Below are 25,022 nucleotides of genomic sequence, written 5' to 3' on the forward strand. Positions count from 1 at the left end.
GTTATCCTTGCTACTCTTTGTTTAGAATTCAATTTACAATGTAGGCTTACAGGCTGTTCCATTTACCATGCTGGTCTATATGAACATATCCTAATGGTCAATTGTGTGCATTTATTGACTTAATAAGATTTGTGATTATATTCTTGATTTTTGAATTTTACTATAATGTTTTAAGAAATGCTCCTGCTTGTCTCCTGCTTATAAAGCGGCTCCTCCTCTGTATTTAAAATATACTCCAAATTATAATTAGATTTCTGGGGATATATAAGCTTATTTTTGGCTATCCCTCTGAATCCTGATATGCTCCCATGATTCAGGGCCCGAATTATGCAAGCATCAGACAATTTAATATAATTTTCATTTTCCAAATTGGCTCTGAACTATTACAGAGGACTATAGGTTATTGTCTTTCTCATCTGACCTATTTAAAGCTTGTAAAGGTCACGTGAGGAGGCCTCATATAAATATATCGTTTTTTCATCTTGTTTTCTACTTGTAATTTGTGATTTTATATATTGAAACTAAGCTCCATCTACTGGTGCCCCAAGGAACTAACAATGCATTCATTGACTTTTATTTCTACTGATCCTGTGCTAAGATTTGACTACCAAGCATTACTTGTATATCAGCTCTATTTATTAAGTCCTGTAGCTTGACTGAAAACTGCTGATCCCATTCCTGATCTACCACCTCCATTCCAGTCTGGTACCTCTGCTACAACCGACCTCCCTCCGGCGAGAGAAAGCAGCGCCAACTCCTCCAATGAAAATTTTTCGTCCAAATGATGTCAATAATTTAGGCCCTCTTGGTTATGCTCTTAAATATTCTATTGTATTAAATATTTTTGCAGGCTCATTTTTTCCAGAACCTGCATGGCACTTCACATATGAACTCTCTATTACAACAGACAGCGGCCATGATTTCTGAAGATACTTTCATCACCTGGACCTTTTCGCATACTAGTTATGAGTTTCTGCACATCAGTCTTCTGCTTTGGCTATGACTTTTTCCTAAGCTCTCTTATCCCCACAGGTCTCGACCCATTAATCATCAGTAATTGCATTTCTGTCTTGTTTATCAGACTTCACAAGCCAGAAGGGGGGATATATGATAAAAACAAAGATCTGGGTGCTGATGATTTTGCAAGAGACTTAGCCCATAGAAAGTATACCCAGATAGAATTGAAGCTGTGACCTCTACTGCAGCCAAGCCTGAGAATTATACATCTTGATTTCAGTAAAGTCCAGGACTTTAGAATCACAACGGGAGACATCTCAGAACCAGGACCTCCTGTATAATACAGCCAAGCCAATCACGAGATAATTAATTTGAGATTCATAGTTGCTATTTATGGACATTATGGACTCATATTTTGATTTATTTTTAGTCTAGCATTTAGTCTATTGAAAAAGGTTCTGTTTTATTTTCCTATTACTCCCTTTAGGCTAATTTATGTTGCTAGTGACACAGTTTCCATTGTAGAAGGACATTTGTAAGTCAACTCGTATTGTTTTTAGATTTAATTTTCTGTGTACTTCCATTTTGGCATAATTAACCTTTGACATGTACTTTAACACCTACCTACCCAATGCACCTTTAGGTTAGTTCTAAGCTCACAACAGTCTGTACTGTCACATGTGGTATCCAACCCTGCCTTCATACTGACAAGGCCAGTTTGCCTTAGTCTAAGTAGTTATTCCCATCACCTCTAGCCCTCTCCAAGGAGAAACTCTATTAGAGTTCCTAGGGGGGATGCCAGATGATTTTAAAATGCTCAATTAGGTTGCAGCTGACTTTAAATCCACAATGATCTATTGGCTGGATTAATTATACCATGTATGCATATATGCGACCTATCCTACTAAATATAGGTATCCTATATGTTAGCATACACCTTTCTCTCATTGTTCCCCATGTGGTAAATACAAAAGATTCTTTTTGGATTTTTTTTAATTCAACATGCTTGCTATGGTACCATAGGAGTGATTGAGCTACTCTGGAATGATAGCAATAATGGAAATTTTCCACTTTCAAATTTGCCCAAGGGCGCTAGCATGCTTCCAAACTTGTTAAGTACTTAGGTATTACAAATCCCAATTTCTTCCTTTCAAGATTCATATACCTATAGAAAATGTTGCTACCATGTTACTCTGTGATAGAAGCCCTAACTATTGCCCTTAGCCTATTCTTAGCTACATCATTGGCGATCTTGAACACAAAGACTCTCCTTAATAATGTCTCTTATACTTACTGTCCACCTCCCTGGTGCTCAGAAAGATCGTTTGGCCATGACGGGTAAGGAGGATGAAGTATCCCAACCTAAGACAGCCTTCGATCAGGGTACTAGTCTTATTGTTCTGAGGTGTGAACATAAGGCCTAAATGAGTGAATTGGCCTACTATAAGTTGTCAAACCATATATTGTTGAAGCCCTTTCCTAAAGGCCTTCAAAGGGGGGAGATGTATAAAAATGCTACAGCTATGAGCCTTGGTCCCCTGCCTAGACTTTGGTTCAGGCTCTAAAATGAGGGAAAAGCTTACAGGCCTGTGTGGCTCTTGCTTGAACTCCCAGTGTTGGAGCACTGCAAAGAACAACAGGAAACACAAAGGTGGGGGTCCAAAGGATAGAGTGACATTGTGGTCAGCCATGGTCTTGCTTAAGATTTGTGGTCAAGCGAGCTAAAGACAAAACCATGTTAGCAAGATAAAAGCTACTCATTGGCATGAGCCAATCAGTTGTAACCATGACATTAGCATAGATCCAATCAGGTATATCTACTATCATATTATCCATATCCTGAGGGCACCTATAAAAATCAGAGTATTTCCTGGTTTAAGCTAGAGAGAAGGGTTGCCACTCTCTCTCTCCAAGGGAAACCAATGTGACCAGCAGAGTTGACAAATTACCTAATTGCTTTCCCTTGTAAAACCTTTAATTGGTAAAAGAAATGATAAAAGATTAGGAACTAATTAACACCTGTTTGCAGCTGGATTATTATATTCCTATAATTAATTGATTGTACGTGCCTGTTGTCAATCACTGATTTGACTTGTATCTTGGCAAATAAACTCCTCATCCCAAATGATGTTCTGTGGACTTCACTTAATGATCAAAGGCTGTAAGTATAGATGCTTCTGCTCTATCAAGCTCTCTCTCGCTGCATTGTATAACCTGTAGCCTAAATCCAGTTTGTCATAAGGCTGGTATCTTTCCCTTGCCAGTGCTGAGAGGAGGACTAACGTCTCTCTCAGTGGCAATTCCATTTAGAACTTCACAACTTCTTGATTACCTCAGTACTAGTGCTTTTTAGAGATGGAGTCAGATTTAAGGTCACTCCAGCCTTCTTGGGGGGGCTCTCTCTGTCACTGGACAGCTGAGCTCCAGTACCAGACAAAACCTAGGGGTCTCTGAACCCTAAATTAAAACAAGACATATGTTGTACTGTTTATACACGGAAATGTATATGGTATACTCTTGTATTTTTTTTATTCCAAATTAACTTCAACTACATTTGCAATCCTTTTGAAGCATGCTGCAAGACTAGTCTGAAAACAGTGACATCTACAGCGACACCTACAGCTGTATTACTGGAATGAGAATTTTTGGACTAATTTGTGTGATTAAAGACCTGCTCCATTTACTGGATGAACTGTTGAACTCTACCTCAGTGATTACACTATTGCTCTGATTGCAGGATTTTTGCTTTTATGTAATTTCTGTTCCATTTTTAGTTATAATGCTTTCTGTCTGCTTACTAGCTGTACACTCGTATGTTTCCACATGTTTTTGCTTCTATTTTTCTGTATATGTCCTCTTATCATTCACCCACTGGCTGCTGTCTTTCTTCTGGGCAGATTAGCCATTTTTGAGTCTGCAGCCCAGAATAGATACGCTAACTGTCCCTTTACAAGACAGTCTTTTAGAGATAGATAAAGAAGTACCCTTCCTGGATCAGGCACTCCACAAGAGGGATGGTAACAAGAATATTCACAGCATACCAGTTTTCCCAATACTTCTCTGTCTAATGTCATTCCAGATCAGTTTACAGACATAACTTGGAAGCAAATTGAGGCCTTGTCAGCCACTGCTGTAAAGCTGCAAAATTACTCCAACATTTGTGCAAGAACTGCTTTACCCTTTTAACTCTCTCATGTCTCCTTTGAGTTAGGACCCTGATCCTGATGATACTGATATTTTAGAAACTATTGACCTCTATGGGATTGTCGTACTTAAACTTGACCTAGACCTAATATGGGAGAATTAGTATACTTTTGGCTGATCTCATATCAGATACTAGATAGAGATTCGCGCCCTTGTTTTTTTTTTTTTTTAGGCAAATGGGGAGATTGATTTGAGCTGTTTGAAATTGTCCCTACACAAACCCACTGGGGGGCCATCCCTTTACTGCCTCCATCCTAACTGTTTTTCATTTTCTGTTGTTGGTCACTGGTGTTCACAGATCCTGAACCTATTGAGCTCGGCTAGGTCCTTATCAAGGTCATCAAGAGGGAAAATTGGGCTTCACCTCGCTGGCAAGGTCCATACCAAGTACTCCTGAGTACCCCCACAGCTGTAAATCGCACAACAAGAAGGTAGCAGACCCAGGTGCTGACATTAAGCAACCAGATTTGACCAACTTCTCGCCAGGGTAAGCCCGGCTGCACAGGGGAGGTGCTTCAATAGGAACCCTCGTCTCAAACCAGTGAAGAAAAGAATAACCCAAGCGAGCATTTAGGGTCTAATCCACATGACACTGCTCTTGTCTAAACAGGACACTTTTGCATTTGGACTCTTACCACAACATCATCTTTCCTTGGAGGAGATTCTTCCTGGAACCATCTATCTGATCTTCACCCTTCACCTACTGGTTTGTTTGGAACTTGAGAAGGATTTGTTAATTTTGGACTTTGCATTCAGGACTTTTACCATAATGAAGTATTTACCATAATGATGACTTTGTTTTTTTTTTTTTATTCTTCCAACTCTTTGTTCTATTCTTGTTGCTCACTCCCCACCCTTTGTTTCTCTTCTTAATCTGTCTGCTTGGTTTCATATGGTTTCTGCTGCTGCTATGCATGTTAACTATTTGTTTTAATTCCATTTGTCCTGTTTTTTTTCCTTTTATGGATCTTTTCTGGCACTGTTCCATATACTTATATGTTCCTGGGACTATTTCTGATATCTGAACGCTTGCCCACTTGATTTTCTATGCCTGCTTGATTTTCTATTTCTGTTGACATTTTGTTTACTTTCTAACACTGATCTTGCTGCATTTCTTTGTCACTCCTAGTTTGCAGGCCGCTACTTATGCTAAGTGGCCTTAGAAATTTTGATATTACATGTTGCAATTTATAATTTAGTGTATATCTGCTCATCCTGTGTTTTTTTTTCTGTTGATTGTTTTTCAGGTTTCTGTCCTTGTGTAAGAAATATGCCACCATACTTTTAATTGTTCCTGGCCTAATTTTACTCATGATACCATGCCATTGCTTTATGTTTCCCCTTATACATATCATTCTCTCCTGTACCCCATTTTTGTCCTTAAATTCTATTTTTGTTTTAAACATTAGTTTTTTTTTACTTCAATCATCCCTTGTGACCTTTTTCTCACTGTGACACTGGCTCTAAAGAACCCAGTCCTATTTACCACCTCTGTGTATGCTCCGAGTGTGTGAAAGGCTTCATGCTCCTCACTATTCAGCCTTTCAAGAGGGAAATGTATATTCCTTCCTATATTACGCCTCTTGCTAAGGGCCAGGCCTACTACTGGGGCCTGTCAGTTTGGTTCTCACAAGATGGCCTAACAAGTTATCTTTGCAACATACAGTGCTTTTCTCAGGAGCTGGGAGCTGAGATCATGCCTTTCATATAAGGTAACCTTGGCAGTTGCTAACAGGCTGAGGACACAGTGTGAGGGCTAAGGGAGATAGAACAATACCCTTGTGTCCCTTCTCTATGTAATTTTTTGCTCTGTGACTAACTGCACGCTATACTGATAACTGACTAACCAATGGCCACAGACTGTTCACGTGCAAACACATCAGGAGAGACTGATAGAATACAGAAGCAATCCATATCTACTATAATAAAGCTCACCCTCAACGTTCTGAAGACAACGTTCTGAAGTCACTCAGCCACTCCCTGAAGGGTTCATGGATTCATGGTGGTGAAGCCACAACACGTCAGTGTCTCTCTGCCCCGCCCTCGCATGACGGACCAATCAGAGGAAACTACGTGACAATAAGGGAGGAGAATTCCACAGCAGAATGGCTCATTATCTGTGCAGCACGGAGAGCACAGAACCACTGCTGGAACGAGAGAAGGATATTCCTTCTGTGGGTATGTGCAAAACTAGACCGGGGGGGGGGAAGAAATTTTTAAATGCCTAATGCCAGTACTGAAGAGTGCCAGAGGGCCTGTAGCAAAGACTATATTTGGGATCGCTTGACATGGAGTCAGAAGAGCCGGAAAACAACGTGCCCGTCACCATCTGGGACGTGGGCGAACAGGACAAGCTACGGCCCAGCTGGAAGGATTACCCGCGTCCCAGCCAGCAGCAAACAGCGACCAAGGAAGGGGGAGGAGTACTCCTTCCCTGCCTAGGAATCGCTGGAGACTGGCTGCCAAACTAACGAAACAACCGCACACCGACGCACCACCTCCATCATTCGAAAGGCATCCACTCTTTCTTCAACAGAAATGCAAACTAATAATACAAAACAAACAAAGAATACATGGTTTCTCAGGCAGCTGCAGGTAACTCCCCACCCCTTCCTCTTCCCCTTTTGCCGAAGCGGCCAATCCCCAGCCTCAGGCAAGCTATCACCCCCAGACGGCCCGAGACCGTGCTCTTCTCCCTTCCGCCAACTTAAAACAACCATCCCCGTCCTCAGGCAAGCCGTCACCCACCTCCAGGATGCCCAGAACCCCAGCCCAATGGAAAAAGATGGCGCTGCTTCCAACAGCACATTTCTCTTCCAGCATTCCCCTACAGCAGCCCTGAAATGGCCAAAAATTACCAACAGACAAAGAACGTGCTCCTCTACCTTCCGCCCATCTAAAACAACACTGCTGCCTCAGCACAACACAAAAAAAAAAACCTGGGAAAAAAAAACCACCACTCAGCAAAGGCTGACAACCACATTTACATTTCACCAACAGAAAGACCCCCCTCCACAACAGACAAAACCACACACACACACAATACAACAGAAACACACCCCCAAAGCCACACACCAATCCAACCCACTTTGCCAGCACAGCACATCCCACAACCCCCAAGCAAAAAACAAAACAAAAAAAGACACACATCAACAACCTGCACACACACCGCACCCTCACACACACAAAATAACTCTGTGACACATACACACACACACACACACACACACACACACACACAAAAAGTCACATGTGTGACCAGAGCAGTCCTTGTCTGTCAGGATGCGCATTTGCTGACTGACAACCTGCTTCAGGGAGAGGACTTTTGTTTGTATTTTTATTGGCTCTGTGAGATGCTAATAAAAGGTAATTTACTGGCTGCGCCTAATGGAGTCTAAGTTCTCTTCCTTATCTGTGTTTTCCCTCCCTGGGGGGCTAAGGAATGGAAATACACACTGGTCATTTAGGGCACATTTTTGTGCCTTATTCGTTACAAAAACAGGTTTAGCTCAAAACGTCTTAGTGTTAGTCTTGGACAGTTTTGTTCTGTTCCATTATGGCTAAAAAACGTCCAAGCAACGTACAATGTTGAGGAATGCCCAAATCCTATCCTTAACACACCCCTGACATGTCCCCTTGTGATTTGAACGCACTTCTGACAGACTTCATAGAAAAACGTCTAAAAATTTGTTTTGAAAATACCTATTTGGATGTTTTTATGAGAAAAAACATCCAAATACAGACTTATGCCAGTTTTTGGACATTTTTCTCTTTTGAAAATGAGCCCAATAGTGTTCTACCCATTTGCATGGAGGCAGACTATTTGTTGTTTATGTGAATATGCTGAGCATTGTCTGTAACAGATTACAGTGCCTGTACCTTTAAAATAGATAAGACTACAAATCCCTGTAATCCTGTAGTTTTCTGTAATAGGCTGTTCGAGAGTACATGTCCTAGATCCCTATGTGTTAGGGAACTCTTTCTATTGTCTTGCCTTGTTCTCTAAACATGCTGGGCTAGTAGCACCCCCCCCCCCCCCCACACACACACACACATTTCCCTTTCCATTGATCTGTAGTGCTAGTCCACAGCATGCTTTTCCTGTGATCGTTTTAACTGCTAATGTGTATCTATGACATGAGCTCTACGAGCCTTTATAACTCCATCAAGATTTCAGTAGTGTAAAAGTTTAAACAGCATTACTATTAGTAGCTGAATTCTTCCCAGCTGTCATCAATGGAGAGACAGCTGGTTGATAACAGACTCTCTGTTTGCAACAGAAAAATTCTTGTCCACCACATCTAAACTGTAAGTTATATATTTTTTTATTTGATTACTGCATTATCAAAGATTTCTTTCAAGAGTTCAGAGTCTTCTTATAGTGATGTTCTATACTCTGGTTTAAACTGCATGCCAATCACCCTGTTGAGAGAGCAGAACAGTTTTGTCTTGAATTTTAACAAGTTATGGGACATATTTTATGTTTTGCTTGTGTTTTGCCCCCATTTTACACACGTTCATATTATTTTGTTTACATATTAAGCTTTAGTCTAATGCACTATGTACATCTACTCCTTGGCCCCTCTGGGCACATGCTCCCTGCCACCACTGACTAAGGGCCTTTCCTCTTGGTTCAGATTGAGGCCTATTTGCCTGCTGAGTAACTGTTGTCTCCTCTTGCATCATGTGCTTCCAAGACAAAAGAAACAGAAGGCTGCATCCGGTTCCTGTGAGCAGCCCAACTGACCTCTCATCCCTTCAGCAAAGTACCTCCTTTTTATACCAGAGCTTACCATTCAGTGTACCACTGGTTGAACACTGTATGTACTCAGAACCTCCAATATGAATCCAGCATCTGATGTGTCAACAATTCGGTATGTTTAATCTGTTTTCCCTCACCCCCTTCTACAGACTACAGAAAATGCCTGTTAATTTTCTACCTGTATAATATACAAAATGTGATTCAGCAGCTCTGTGAAGGTTATTTTATTTTAATATTTTCTATCAAAAGATGTATCTTTGAGGTAAGCAGATTAAACAATTGTAGTCTCTGAAATAGTAAATTGGCCACTGTCCCAGAGATGATGACTTGAGCTTCAGTGAGGCAGCAAACCGCAGTGAACAGATGTGATGGCAGTTGGTCTTTTACAAAAGATGTCTCTTTGCTAAGATTCAGTGAAGCAGGAAACAACAGCAAACAGATGTGATGGCAGTTGGTCTTTTACAAAAGATGTCTCTTTGCTAAGATTCAGTAAAGCAGGAAACAGCAGTGAACAGATGTGATGGCAGTTGGTCTTTTGCAAAAGGTATCTCTGCTGCGATTCAGTGAAGCGGGAAACAGTAGTGAACAGGTGTGGAGGCAGTTGGTCTTTTGCAAAAGGTATCTCTGCTGCGATTCAGTGAAGCGGGAAACAGTAGTGAACAGGTGTGGAGGCAGTTGGTCTTCTACAAAAGATGAGTCTTTGCTGCGATTAAGTGAAGCAGGAAACAGCAGTGAACAGATGTGATGGTAGTTGGTCTTTTACAAAAGATATTTCTTTGTTGCGATTCAATGAAGCAGGAAATAACAGCGAACAGATGTGATTGCAGTTGGTATTTTACAAATGTCTCTTTTCCAAGTTTCAGTGAAGCAGGAAACAGCAGTGAACAGATGTGATGGCAGTTGGTCTTTTACAAAAGATATCTCTGTTGCGATTCAGTGAAGCAGGAAACAGGTCTATAGACAGTTGGTGTTCTTCAAGAGATGTCTCGTTGCTGCAATTCTGCAGTGTCGTGAGCTTTTTTTTTTTTTTAATAACTTCTTCAAAATTTGCCTCGGAGGATAGCGCATCAGATCTCTAACAAGGTTCCAGGGCCCCCTCCCTCCCTCCCTCCGTCTGTCCTCTGAGTTCCAGGCCCCCTCCCCTCCCCTCCGAGTTCCATGCCCCTAACTGCCTCCCTCCCTCTTCTCCTAGTTCCAGGCACCCCTCCCCTTCGAGTTCCAGGACCTGCCCCTCCTCCTACCTCCTCCTCTGCCCCTCTGCCCCTCCTCCTCCCTCCTTCCTCCTCCCCCCTCCTTCCTCCTCCTCCCCTCCCTCCTTCCTTCCTCCTCCTTCTCCTCCTCTCCCTCCCTCCTTCCTCATCCTCCTCCCCTACTTCCTTCCTCCTCCTCCCCTTCCTCCTTCCCTCCCCCCTCCTCCTCCTCCCCCCACCTACCTCCTCCTCCTCCCCCCACCTCCTCCTCCCTCCTCGTAAAGGGAGTGGGGCCGTTGGACTGGAGTGGGCCCTTGGAACTCTGATGGACAGGAGTGGGAGGTAGGGGGTCAAGGAACTCAGAGGGGGGGGGGCGATTGTTTACTCACCCCCGATGGCTGCTGCTGGGCTCCCTTCCCTCTCATTTCCCATTGGTCCAACCCGTGATGTCAGCCCCAGGGTGGACCAATGGGAACTGTGTTAGGAACCCAGGCATCCAGACGGAGGTGCAAATTATTATATAAGATGTCTTCTATCTTGTCCACCTCACCTCTGCTCTGCGCCTTCCCAGAGGACTTGTCTGTTGTGGGTGTCAGAACTTTATCTGCAGCAGAAAATTTTTTTGATCGTTCTCCATATTCTGTATAAAAGAAACATAAATAAAAAACAACAAAGCAGTGGAATCAAATGCATTTATTGGAACAATACCCGACGTGGCCACGTTTCGCCCTCAGGCTGCGTCAGGGGTATAAACTATCAAAAGTGTATGTAAATATATCATACACACTAGTAGTTCCAAAAATCTAGTTCCATTTATCTGCTACTTCCAACTGAACTGATATGCATTAGCTAATTTATTGTTCCAATAAATGCATTTGATTCCACTGCTTTGTTGTTTTTTATCTACTGTTTTGTAAGCAGTTGTGTGCCTTTTTGTTTTTTTGTAAAATAAACATAAATAAAGATTATATCTAGAGTTCAAACTGCCCAGTACTACTAGGGTTGGGGTGTATAATTTGGAACATTTTATTAAAAATAGAACATAAAAAACACATACCTATTGCCTCTCTTTTGCTCCACTTTTCTAGATAGACAAGAGAGAAAACTGGTTAATCAATCACAGAGGCTTGTCAAAAATGATATTACTAAAAAACATTTTATTATTATAATTTGGGGGCCCTTTTACTAAAGCATGGTGTGCACTGAATGCTGTGCATCCTGTTTTATGCCTATGGGTGGTGTGGAAACATGCGTTCCTGGACTGTGTCTTCATCTTGTCCAGATATGAGCTACTGAGTATCAGCTTTAGCATAAGGGCCCGATATTCAGACTGGGGGAGGTAGCCAGGCTGCCTCCAGTGGTCAGCGGTCAGCCTGGATATCAATGTCAAGCTGTTTATGGTGATCAGAATTGAATACCCAGGTGTTTTTTGACAGTTTAAATTTAACTGGCCAAGCCTATATTCAGCACTGGCTGGTTAAATTGAAACTGGCCGCTATTTTGATGGCCTAATTTGTCTACCAAACTTAGCCGGCAAAGTGCTGAATATCAGTGGAGAGACGGTTATATCGTGCCATATAACCAGCTATCTGCTAAGCACTAACTGGCGATATCTCCCTCTGAATATCACTCTGCAAATCACTCAGGACTCAGTGCTCCTAGAGACATTATAAAAAGCCAGGAGCATGATCCTCTAGAGACACTACACTTCGCTCTGCTCTTCTCTTCCCCTCCTCCACCAATGGCTGCTGTAAGAATTCCTGCACTCCTGTGATCTTCTGCAACAAAGATTTGTAAGTTAATTTATGATTCAACCTGTTATCTTTTTTAAGCAAATTTCTCCTGTACCAAGAACCTTCTAAAAGATACCTCTCACTTGTAACATGATTACATTACCTGCATTGTAAATAAACCCTTTTGAAGCTAAAATATATGGTCTTCTCTGTTCTGAGCACATGCTTTTAAATCTTGCAGTGCAGGTTAATGTAATTCAACAGAGATAATATTTAATTCCCCTTTATTCTTGCAATTGTAAATCTTATTACCGTATAGGTAACTGGTGGAGAATAAATTCAATATATATATATATATATATATATATATATATATCTTAAAACTTATAAATACAGCATATATTGCGACCACATGCTCTGAGCAATTCCCTCTATTCTTAAATATATTTCAACAAAATAACTTTTAACTGTAACATTTTAATTAAAAGTTAATTATAACTTTTTAATTAAAAGTTTAATTATAGCCAGAGTTGCTATACTCACGTTAGCCCTCTCCTCAAGTCGCTTCACTGGCTCCCTATCCGCTTCCGCATACGGTTCAAACTTCTCCTTTTGACCTACAAGTGCATCCACTCCGCAGCTCCTCAGTACCTTTCCGCTCTCATCTCTCCCTACACTCCTCCCCGTGAACTCCGTTCGCTGGGTAAATGTCTCCTGTCGTCCCCCTTCTCCCCCACTGCTAACTCCCGGCTCCGTTCCTTCTATCTCGCTGCTCCCTATGCCTGGAATAGACTCCCTGAGCCAGTATGTCAGGCTCAGTCTCTGTCTGTCTTCAAGTCTAGGCTTAAAGCCCACCTCTTCGCTACTGCTTTCGACTCCTAACCATGACTCTCTTACTCAACACCCGCACTTATCACCCCTACCACTTCAATTTCCCCACCCCTAGCTGTCTGTTCGTCTGTCCAATTTAGATTGTAAGCTCTGTTGAGCAGGGACTGTCTTTTCATGTTAATTTGACCAGCGCTGCGTAAATCTAGTAGCGCTATAGAAATGTTTAATAGTAGTAGTAGTAGTTCTAATATGATATTTAAGAATAGGGAAATTACTCAAATCATGTGGTCGCAGCATGTGCTGTATTTAATAAATATGGGAAAATTATATTTTTGATTCTGTATTTTATTCTCCACCAATTACCTATAAGGTAATAAGATTTACAATTACAAGAATATGGGGGAATTAAATATTATCTCTGTTGAATTACATTAACCTGCACTGCAAGATTTAAAAGCATGTGCTCAGAACAGAAAAGACCATATATTTTAGCTTCAAAGGGGTTTATTTACAATACAGGTAATGTAATCATGTTACAAGTGAGAGGTATCTTTCAGAAGGATCTTGGTACAGGAGAAATTTGCTTAAACAAGATAACAGGTTGAATCATAAATTAACTTACAAATCTTTGTTACAGAACATGAGGCAGGTCCAGAGATCCTTACTGCAGCCAGTGGTGGGGGTGGGGAAAAGAAGAGCAGAGCAAAGTGAAGTGTCTCTAGAGGAGCATGCTCCTGGCTTTTTATAATGTCTCTAGGACCACTGAGCTCCACTACCCCTACTTACCAAACTGGCCATTGTCTTGACCTTGTCCTCTCCTCTACCTGCTCACCCTCAAACTTCTGCGCCACAGCTCTTCCTCTCTCAGATCATCACCTGATCACCTTCACACTTCATCACCCTCCCCCTCAGTCCCGCCCTACACTAACCACTACTTTCAGGAATCTCCAGGCCGTCAACCCTCCCACCTTATCCTCTAGTATCTCTAATCTCCTCCCCTCCATCATGTCCTCTGAGTCTGTCGACAAGGCTGTCTCATCTTACAAATGCCACTCTCTCATCTGCCCTGGACACCCTTGCACCATCCATCTCCCGTTCCACAAGGCGTACTAATCCCCAGCCCTGACTGACCCCTTGCATCTGATACCTTCGCTCCTGAGCCCGATCTGCTGAACGCCTCTGGAGGAAATCTCGCACCCATACCGACTTCATTCATTATAAATTCATGCTATCCTCCTTCCAGCCCTCCCTATTCCTTGCCAAACAGGACTATTAAACCCAATTAACTAATTCCCTCAGCTCCAACCCTCGTCGTCTCTTTGCCACCCTTACCTCACTCCTCAAAGTGCCCTCCGCTCCCACCCCCCCCCTCACTCACTCCTCAATCACTGGCTACTTCCGCGATAAGGTACAGAAGATCAACCTCAAATTCACTACAAAACCACCTCCTCCTCCTCACCCTTTAACCCACTCCCTCAACCAATCAACCCAGGCCTCCTTCTCCTCTTTCCTAATATCACCGAAGAGGAAACCGCCCACCTTCTTTCTTCCTCGAAATGCACCACCTGTTCCTCTGACCCCATCCCCACCAACTTACTTAACACCATCTCTCCTACTGTCACCCCCTCCATCTGTCATATCCTCAACCTCTCTCTCTCCATTGCAACTGTCCCTGACACCTTCAAGCATGCTGTAGTCACACCACTCCTCAAAAAACCATCACTAGACCCTACCTGTCCCTCCAACTACCGCCCCATCTCCCTCCTACCCTTCCTCTCCAAGATACTTGAACGTTCACAGCCGCTGCCTTTTCTCTCCTCTCATGCCATCCTCGATCCGCTTCAATCCGGTTTTCGCCCTCTACACTCGACAGAAACTGCACTCACTAAAGTCTGTAATGACCTGTTCCTTGCCAAATCCAAAGGTCACTACTCCATCCTCATCCTCCTTGACCTATCCGCCGCTTTTGACACTGTCAATCATAATTTACTTATTGCAGCATTGTCCTCATTTTGGTTCCAGGGCTCTGTCCTCTCCTGGTTCTCCTCTTATCTCTCCCACCATACCTTCAGAGTACATTCTCATGAATCTTCCTCCATCCCCATCATTGCTCTCTGTTGGAGTTCCTCAGGGATCTGTCCTTGGACCCCCTTCTTTTTTCAATCTACACCTCTTCCCTGGGTTCGCTGATCTTATCTCATGGTTTCCAATATCAACTCTATGCTGACGACTCCCAGCTTTATCTCTCCACACCAGACATCATGGCAGAAACCCAGGCCAAAGTATCGGCCTGCTTATCTGACGTTGCTGCCTGGATGTCCAACCGCCACCTGAAACTGAACATGGCCAAGACAGAGCTTATTGTCTTTCCACCCAAACCCACTTCTCCTCTCCCTCCACTCTCTATCTCAGTCGATGGCACCCTCATCCTCCCCGTCTTATCTGCCCGTAACCTCGGAGTCATCTTCGACTCCTCCCTCTCCTCTGCGCATATCCAGCAGATAGCCAAGACCTGTCGCTTCTTTCTCTATAACATCAGCAAAATTTGCCTTTTCCTCTCTGAGCACTCCACCCGAACTCTCGTCCACTCTCTCATTACCTCTCGCCTTGACTACTGCAACCTACTCCTCACTGGCCTCCCACTTAGCCATCTATCTCCCCTTCAATCCGTTCAGAACTCTGCTGCACGTCTTATCTTCCGCCTGGACCAATATGCTCATATCACCCCTCTCCTCAAGTCACTTCACTGGCATCCGATCAGGTACCGCATACAGTTCAAGCTTCTCCTACTAACCTACAAATGCACTCAATCTGCAGCCCCTCATTACCTCTCTACCTTTATCTCCCCTTACGCTCCTACCCGAAACCTCTGCTCACAGGACAAATCCCTCCTCTCTGTACCCTTCTCCACCACCGCCAATTCCAGGCTCCGCCCTTTCTGCCTCGCCTCTCCCTATGCGTGGAATAAACTTCCTGAGCCCATACGCCAAGCCCCCTCCCTGCCCATCTTCAAATCCTTGTTCAAAGCCCACCTCTTCAATCTAGACTGCCCCAATTTGATTGTCTGCACATTTTGTCCATTAGATTGTAAGCTCCTTTGAGCAGGGACTGTCCTTCTTTGTTAAACTGTACAGCGCTGCGTAACCCTAGTAGCGCTATAGAAATGTTAAGTAGTAGTAGTAGATAGCCAGTGAAGTGCCATTCCTGGCCAGTTAAAAAGTTTTAAATATCATCTGGTATATGTTTAAAAAAAAAAAAGAGATTTTATACCTTTCGCTTTCATATGTGATGGTATTCCTGAATGGAAAAACAGAGAGATTAGATTAGAAATTAAAAGGCATTATTTATTTTATTTGTTCATTCTTATATCCCACAATTATCCAAAAACAGGGTTTTGGTTCAATGTGGCTTACAATTATTAGTTTTAGAGGAGTTACGTTGTTATAGTACAGTTGCTTTTTTTAAACACTGACCGCCACTGGGTAATTTACACCCACATATTCTGTGCCAGGCCATGTCTGGGCACCTGGAAGTTATGTGAGTTTGAACAATATGCAGTGCCATACACATATCTAACTGGACAGCTAAAGCATGAATGACTATAACCTACACAGATTGGTGGGTGCAGCTAAGCCTTTGTTGAGCAGACTGGATAGACCGTGCGGGTATTTATCTGCCATCACTTACTGTGTTACTGTATTACTGCAATCTAACTTGCCTGGTCAATTATGTAAGCACCTGTAGTGACAATGAAGTTGCTTACAGAGGACTGATTATAGAGGGTCTCCCTAGACAGGAGAATGGAAAATAGAGAACACATGAGTTGTGCCTTATAAGGTCCTGTGCGTAACAACTTAGCCACTATTCGATAACAAAGTGGTAAAAGAGAGTGACTTATAGAAAAAAACTCCAGCCTCTATAAAGAAGAATAACCATGAAATGTAAAGCCTAGAAATAATGGAACCAGAAACACTATAAACACATGAATTTTAATAAAATGCTGACAAATCTAAACTATCATAGAAGGGTAAGCTCTGGACTGATCCTTTGAGACTAAAGGAAAGACAACTGTCAGGTAATTAACTAATTTTTCCTTCTATTAAGTCCCAAGGATCAGTCCAGACAAATGGGATGTACAAAAGCAACCCTTAAGAGGGGAGGGACCGTGATATTCCCTGCAGCCAGAACAGTGGCCCCGAAAGAAGCACCTGCTCGAGCAAACACATCTAGTTGGTAATGCTTAACAAATGAATAAGAAGACCACGTTGCCGACCTACAGATCGCTGCCAACGAAATCGCCTTGGACTCTGCTAAAAGACCTGGTAGAATGAGCCGTAACATGTATGGGAGCAGATTTACCCATCAGAATGGAAGCAAAAGAAATAGCCTCCTTAAGCCATCGGGCCACTGTTGCTTTGGAGGCTGGAAGACCTTTCTGGGGTCCCAAAAAGAGGACAAAAACCTGATCAGAATGCCTGAAATCATTGGTAGAAGAAAGCTAGCACATAAGGACTTGCTTAACATCTAACAGCCACAGGGAAGTTTATTCTGCAGAATAGAACTCCCTGGAAAAAGCAGGAAGAAACACAGTCTGGTTTACAGAAAAGGAGATCCAATCTTCGGCAAAAAAAAATGGAACCATCCATATCAGAACAGAACACAGATAAGTGACTCCTCTAAGGAACCACACAATATCAGGGGGAGCAGCCAATAAGACATTCTGTATTCTACCTCTATAGCCCTCCAACACTGCCACATGAACTTTGAGCGAATTGAGAGCCAAGACTTTTTTTAAATAGAGGCAGGAGAAAAACGGAAGACAGAAAGAGAGGCAGAAAGTGGCAATGGGGGAGCAGGGAAAGACCTAGACCACTAGGTTTACACCTGAAGCACAGGACATTCTTAACTAGAGACCTGAACGGGAATGGGGTTTGTGGGAATCCTGCGGAACCCGCGCGGACAGAAGCAGTTTTGCAGGGATCCCGTGGGGATGGAAGCAGTTCCTGTGGGATTCCCGTGGGGACGGAAGAAGTTCCTGTGGGGTTCCCGTGTGGACAGAAGCAGTTCCTGTGGGGTTCTCATGGAAGTGTATGCTGCACTTGCGCCAGCCTCTCACCTACCGAGTACCAAGTTCTTTGAGTGCTGTCTCCTCCTCCTCGCTCCTCCTGCACAGATGCGGAAAGTCTCCATTAAGGAGGTGGTAGAGATACAAATGGTGATGAAATTCAAAAAGGCATGGGATAAACATAGAGGATCTCTAATTAGAAAATGGCAGTTATAAAAAAAAACTAAACTTAAATGGCTGAATGTGCGTGGATGTGTCGAGTGATACTTAGATGGCGACTCTTGCTGTGATAAACTAGGGCTGATGCCAGGAGACCTGTACGGTCTGTGCCTCATATATGGTAATCTGGTTTAGGATGGGCTAGAAAGGGTTTAGACAGCAACTTCAGTGGCTGGAACATGAGGCCAGTGCTGGACAGACTTTTACAGTCTGTGTCCCGCAAATGAGAAGATGAATAGGCTGGAGTGGGCTTCGAGGGCAACTCCAGCAGTTGGAAAATAAGGGATAGGGCCAAGCGAACTTCTATGGTCTATGTCCCAGAAACGCCACGGAAAGACCATAATCAAGTATATAATATCACATTCATTGTTGATTTAAGCATGAATTGATAACGATTGTGACTATTGGGCAGACTGGATGGACCGATCCGTTTTTTATCTGCTGTCATTTACTATGTTACTATTAATCCTCTCTGCTCCCGGGCTGATGCACAGACCTTAGTCCTGACATAGGCACGAACATCAGATGTCACCTGACCTACTGCCGTGTGCATGTGGCAATCTCTTGGCACACAGTGCCAGTGAATCGGAGAAGTCTTACATGTGAACACCAGAGTGTTCCAACTTCCGTTCCTTCCTTGCCTTGCCTACTGCGGCTCAAACCCAGAGAGAGACTGAGAGAGCAGACAGCAATTTTTTTAAATGTACCATTAAATTCTTGCGGGACTGGGTGAGGACAGGTTAATTCTTGCGGGGATGGGTTAGATTCACTGTGGGGATGGGCGGGGATGGGTTAGATTCCCTACAGGGACGAATGGGGATGGGTTGGATTCCAGTGGGGACGGGTGGGCACAGGTTGGATTTCTGTCCCTGAGCAACTCTCATCTCAACCCCAAACTCTACTGAACCTGCTTAGCAGGACAGGAGGCCACACAGAAGTCACCACACTGCACAGGAACTGTAATCCCACCTACTGGAGGTACAGAATACTGGCTGAGTTGCTGTGCAAAGGACCTTATAAGGTGCAACTCATTAGTGTGCTCTATCTCCACCTGCTGGCGGATGGTCACAACATAACAGAGAGAAGGTACAAAGCACAAGACAAAGTCCAACTACCAAAAAGAAAGCACCAAGAGCCTTCAGCATTTCCCCTCCATCTTCATATACCCCTCCCCATGTTCAGTATCTTCCTTCCATCTCCCTATATCATCCAATGTTCAGAATCTCCCATTTCCCAATATCCACCTCCCACATGTCCATTTGCACTCTCCTGATCTCTCCCCATATCCAGCATCTGCACTCTTCCCATCTCCCCTCACATCCAACTTCTCCCCATTTACTCTCCTCATTCAACATCTTCCCTCCACCTCCCTATTTCCTCATGTACCCATAGAACACCCCCCTACATTTGACCTTCACCTTTGATTCACCTCCCCCATCCATATCCAATATCTGCCTTCAATCTTCCTATATTCCCCCCAGGTTCAGCATCTTCCATCCCTCCTCTCCACCTCCAACATCACTCCTCACTCTTCCTTCCCTCCCTCTCTTATATACTGAAATATACTGCAACAACCCAATAAACTATTTCAGTGCGGTTTACAATAAAAGATATATTACATAATGAATACAATAAAGTCAACAAGAATACTAAATGCCCCAAATCCAAGTAAAGAGCTTGAATTCTAGTTTCTGTAGCTTTAATCATGTTCTTCTATACCTTCACTGAGTCCTTCGGAAGATACACTCATTGTACTTTTCCATGAAAATTTCATCTACTGTCTATATTGGCATCTACTCACCAGTCTTCACCTATTCCCTCAACAAACACTGAAAGCACTCTCAGCTATTCTACCAACTCCACAACTGAAAACACTTCTCCCTGTCTCGCTTTGCTTCCTGGTCCTCATTAGAGAAATTGATTTTTCTTACTCAAACTCTTGCAACCATGAGGACTACTGTCTGCTCCCTTGACCCTTTTCCTTCATCAAAGGTCCCAGAAACAGATCTCCTATCCAAACTACTACCACTTCTTAACAATAGCTAAACTTCCAGCCAGGTCCCCACTCTTTGGAAAATTGATGTAGTACGCTTTGATCTGCGAAATAGCAAAGGTGATATAGCAAATGCAAAGAAATAAAGAAACTAGTTATTTGCACTTTACCTTAATTTCATCGTCGCATTCCTGAAAGGTAAAAAGAGAGACAAAGATGAGGCCACAGTTTTAATTTGGTTTCATTTTGGAGGAGGAAATAAACTGCATGGGATTAAGAATGACTCCCTTAATCGCTCAAGGGGCCAAGATGAACACATTTTTAAAACCTATGCATGAACTGGTGTAAAACCACTTGTATTTCTGTTGTAAAACAGGGATACATGTGTAGATTCTAGTCCCACCCAAGCCACACCTACTCATAAACCACTGTAAATAAGGGCTTTCTGAAATCAGTATTTACACATGTACATGATATACATGTATAAATACCACTATTTGCACATGGAAATGTTTTTTTTAAATAATAAGTAATAAACTTACCAGTTCACAAACTCGTCTTCATTTCTGAAGGATGTATTGTAACCTTAAAAAAAAAAAGTTACATTTATACCTTAAAGAATAAACTCTAATTGTATTTCCTTTTCATCCCACTAGACCAGACCATTGAATTGTGTTCCTTTCCTACCAGCAGACAGAAGTAGAGAAACTGAACTTTCCCAGTGACAACAATTATGTCTGTTGTGTTCCCTGTTTTTGTGTGAGCCTGCCTGACTTGTTTTTACCTCCCAGGGCCACCTGGCACACTGTCTGTAACATCTTGACATTGCTCTACTTGTCCCAATCCTGGCCCTCCTCACCAACTATTATCCCAACTCTACAGATCTCACCGCGACCTCTCTAACTCCATCTCTATTCCTCTACTCCCCTCCTCTTCTCTGCCCGCCCTATGGAATGCCCGCTCTATCTGTAACAAACTCCCTTATATCCAGGACCTCTTTATCTCGTGTCACCTCCATCTGCTCGCCATAACAGAAACCTGGCTCTGCCCTGATGACTCTGCTTCAGTTGCAACCCTCTGCCATGACGGTTATCTTTTTTCACATACTCCTTGCCCTGCTGGTCGCGGGGGTGGTGTTGGACTACTTCTCTCTCCCTCCTCCAGATTTCAACCCCTTCTTCCACCTCAATCTCACTGTTTTTTCTCCTTTGAAGTTCACTCTATCCGCCTTTTCTCTCCTCTGCCTCTTCGAATAGCGGTCATTTATCATCCCCCTGGTAAGTCCCTTTCATCCTTTCTCAGTGACTTTGATGCCTGGCTTGCCTTCTTCCATGATCCTTCCTCCCCTTCTCTCATCCTTGGTGACTTTAATATTCCTGCTAATGATCCTTCCAACTCTTATATTTCCAAGTTACTCGCTTTAACATCCTCCTTTAATCTCCAACTATGCTCCACCTCCCCCACTCATGAAAATGGTCACTGTCTTGATCTCATCTTCTCCTCCAACTGTTCACCCTCTAGTTTCCTTGCCTCTGATCTTCCCCTCTCTGATCACCATCTTATAACTTTCACACTTAAATCTCCTCCCTCCCAGTCCCGTCCTATCTTATCTAATTTATCTAGGAATCTTCACGATATTGACCCTTCATCTCTATCCTCCCATGTTTCAAACCTCCTCTCTACTGTGGCACTATCCACGTCTGTCAACGAGGCTGTTTCTTCTTACAACAATACTCTATCCTCTGCCTTAGACTCTCTTGCACCTTTGATGACCCGCCCTATAAGGCGTACAAAACCCCCACCTTGGCTGGCTTCTAATATCCGCTACCTACGTTCCTGTACCCACTCCGCCGAACGCCTCTGGCGGAAATCTCGGGCCCTTGCTGATTTCTTACACTTTAAGTTCATGCTGACCTCCTTCCAATCTGCTCTTTTACGCGCCAAACAGGATTATTATATCCAACTGACCAACTCTCTTGGCTCTAACCCTCGATTTCTCTTCACCATATTGAACTCTCTCCTCAAGGTGCCCCCTCCCCCAACTTCCCCTTCATTATCGCCTCAGACCCTTGCTGAATTCTTTCACGACAAGGTTCAAAAGATAAACCTTGAATTCTCTACCTCCACTAGTCCGTTACCCTCTTTCTCCTTCCCCTCATTCCTTTTCCTCCTTTCCTGAAGTTACTATAGAGGAAACTACACTTCTCCTTTCTTCCTCAAAATGTACCACCTGTTCCTCTGATCCCATTACCACCCACCTTCTTAATGCCATCTCACCTACTCTTATTCCTTTTATCTGTCACATTCTCAACCTCTCACTTTCCACTGCAACTGTCCCTACTGCCTTTAAACATGCTGTGGTCACACCTCTCCTTAAGAAGCCTTCACTTGACCCTACTTGTCCCTCTAATTACCGACCCATCTCCCTCCTCCCTTTTCTCTCCAAATTACTTGAGCGTGCTGTTCACCACCGCTGCCTTGATTTTCTCTCCTCACATGCCATTCTTGACCCACAACAATCTGGTTTTCGCCCTCTCCACTCAACCGAAACTGCGCTTACTAAAGTCTCCAATGACCTATTACTGGCTAAATCCAGAGGTCAATATTCTATCCTCATTTTTCTTGATCTTTCCGCTGCTTTTGACACTGTCGATCACAGCATACTTCTCGATACCCTGTCCTCACTTGGATTCCAGGGCTCTGTCCTTTCATGGTTCTCTTCCTACCTCTCCCTCCGCACCTTTAGTGTTCACTCTGGTGGATCCTCTTCTACTTCTATCCCTCTGCCTGTCGGCATACCTCAGGGTTCTGTTCTTGGTTCCCTCCTCTTTTCTATCTACACTTCTTCCCTTGGTTCATTAATCTCATCCCATGGCATTTCCTACCATCTCTATGCTGATGACTCCCAAATCTACCTTTCTACCCCTGATAGCTCACCTTGCATCCAAAGCAAAGTTTCAGCGTGCTTGTCTGACATTGCTGTCTGGATGTCTCAACGCCACCTGAAATTAAATATGACCAAAACCGAGCTTCTCATTTTTCCCCCCAAACCTACCTCCCCACTCCCCCCATTTTCTATTTCTGTTGATGACTCTCTCATTCTCCCTGTCTCCTCAGCTCGAAACTTTGGGGTCATCTTTGACTCTTCTCTCTCCTTCTCTGCTCATATCCAGCAGATCACCAAGACCTGTCGTTTCTTTCTTTACAACATCCGTAAAATCTGCCCCTTTCTTTCCGAGCACTCTACCAAAACCCTCATCCACACCCTTGTCACCTCTCGTTTAGACTACTGCAATCTGCTTCTTGCTGGCCTCCCACTTAGTCACCTCTCCCCTCTCCAATCGGTTCAAATCTCTGCTGCCCGTCTTGTCTTCCGCCAGGGTCGCTTTACTCATACTACCTCTCTCCTCAAGTCGCTTCACTGGCTCCCTATCCGTTTTCGCATCCTGTTCAAACTTCTTCTACTAACCTATGAATGTACTCGCTCTGCTGCTCCCCAGTATCTCTCCACACTCGTCCTTCCCGTGCACTCCGCTCCATGGATAAATCCTTCTTATCTGTTCCCTTCTCCACTACTGCCAACTCCAGACTTCACGCCTTCTGTCTCGCTGCACCCTATGCCTGGAATAAACTTCCTGAGCCCCTACGTCTTGCCCCATCCTTGGCCACCTTTAAATCTAGACTGAAAGCCCCCCTCTTTAACATTGCTTTTGACTCGTAACCACTCGTCTCCACCTACCCTCCTCTCCTCCTTCCTGTACACATTAATTGATTTGATTTGCTTACTTTATTTATTTTTTGTCTATTAGATTGTAAGCTTTTTGAGCAGGGACTGTCTTTCTTCTATGTTTGTGCAGCGCTGCGTACGCCTTGTAGCACTATAGAAATGCTAAATAGTAGTAGTAGTAGTAGTGCTGACTCCAACTGCCAGGACAATTACTAACCCCACCCCTGGTGACATTATTAGGACACATGGGCATTTCTGCAGACAGTTCATGCTGGGGGTGCTACGTCTCCTCGCTGCACAGATGAAGTAGTACAACAGAGGAGCTCATTAGGGTACTCCTTTTAGCAGCCTGTGGGGTCTGGACAATTTTGCCTCCCTTTTTCCACTTAATGTTGGTTTGTTCCTCTTGGGTCTTATGCAATTGATTGAAGTGTGTTCTCCATAGATGTTATTGTAGGTCAGGGATGGTATGGTTGCTTGCCTTTCAGGTCTATTTCAGGCCATTGCGTTCTGCCCCTGACTTGCAACCTGATTCTATTGAATCCAAATCTGTCCCAAAATGTTTCTTTTTATGTTATGTTATTAGGGATTATCTCTCACCAACTGTCTAAATTTAGATTCAAGGTGAGTTACAAGCAATAAATAAGAGACTGACAGAAGAATATCAGGAATTAACACAAATGCAGAAAATAAACACCAAATCATTACATGCAGCAAGACAATTAGCACCCCCCCCCCTCCTCCAATCTAGTAAAAAGGTTTTCAAAGCTTTATGAACAAAAAATCATTCCTTATTATACAATCACGAATAGCCAGTGAAAACATGAACAAAAACGGCCTTAAACCATATATTTTCAGTTGAAGGACAAGGTCGCAATAACCAAATTACATCTTCTAGAAGCCATCCTGGATTTCAACACATTCACCAACTGAGATCCATTTTCAGGGCAGAAACTATCCAAGAACTTAAACACTTAACAAAGTGCCTTAAAGATGACCAAAGACATCACAGGCAACCAATGCAGTACTCCTAATAAAGGATTTAAATTGTCCAGCCAAGTTTTCTGGAATATTAACGTAGCGGCTGAGTTCTGAATCATTTGAATTATAGAAATCTGGACTTGGTAATGCCAGATCTATACACAAGTCAGCACTAATTTATAGTCTTATGTGGGTGTCCTTGCAAGAGGGAGGTGGATAGTACCCCCTCCTCGGAATGTTTTGGATCCACTTTTATGGGGAGACCCAGCGGTGGGTGTACAGCGCATTGTTGGTGCGGTGGCAAAGCATACTGCTCTTCTGTTGTATCACAACCATCAGCAAAGACCTCACTGATATTAG

At 43.4% G+C, this 25,022-nt stretch overlaps 1 long non-coding RNA gene across 1 annotated transcript; it reads right to left on the reverse strand.

The window, feature by feature from the left end:
• Positions 1-10,577: 10,577 nt before the first annotated feature.
• Positions 10,578-16,027, reverse strand: LOC115462473. The gene is made up of 3 exons (XR_003940868.1): positions 15,948-16,027; positions 11,171-11,197; positions 10,578-10,753 (listed from the first exon to the last, which is right to left on the reverse strand). It is a non-coding gene; the product is annotated as an uncharacterized LOC115462473 (long non-coding RNA).
• Between the last annotated feature and the right edge of the window lie 8,995 nt (positions 16,028-25,022).

Source organism: Microcaecilia unicolor, chromosome 2, assembly GCF_901765095.1.
Source record: "Microcaecilia unicolor chromosome 2, aMicUni1.1, whole genome shotgun sequence".
In the NCBI taxonomy this organism is placed as follows: Eukaryota; Metazoa; Chordata; class Amphibia; order Gymnophiona; family Siphonopidae; genus Microcaecilia; species Microcaecilia unicolor.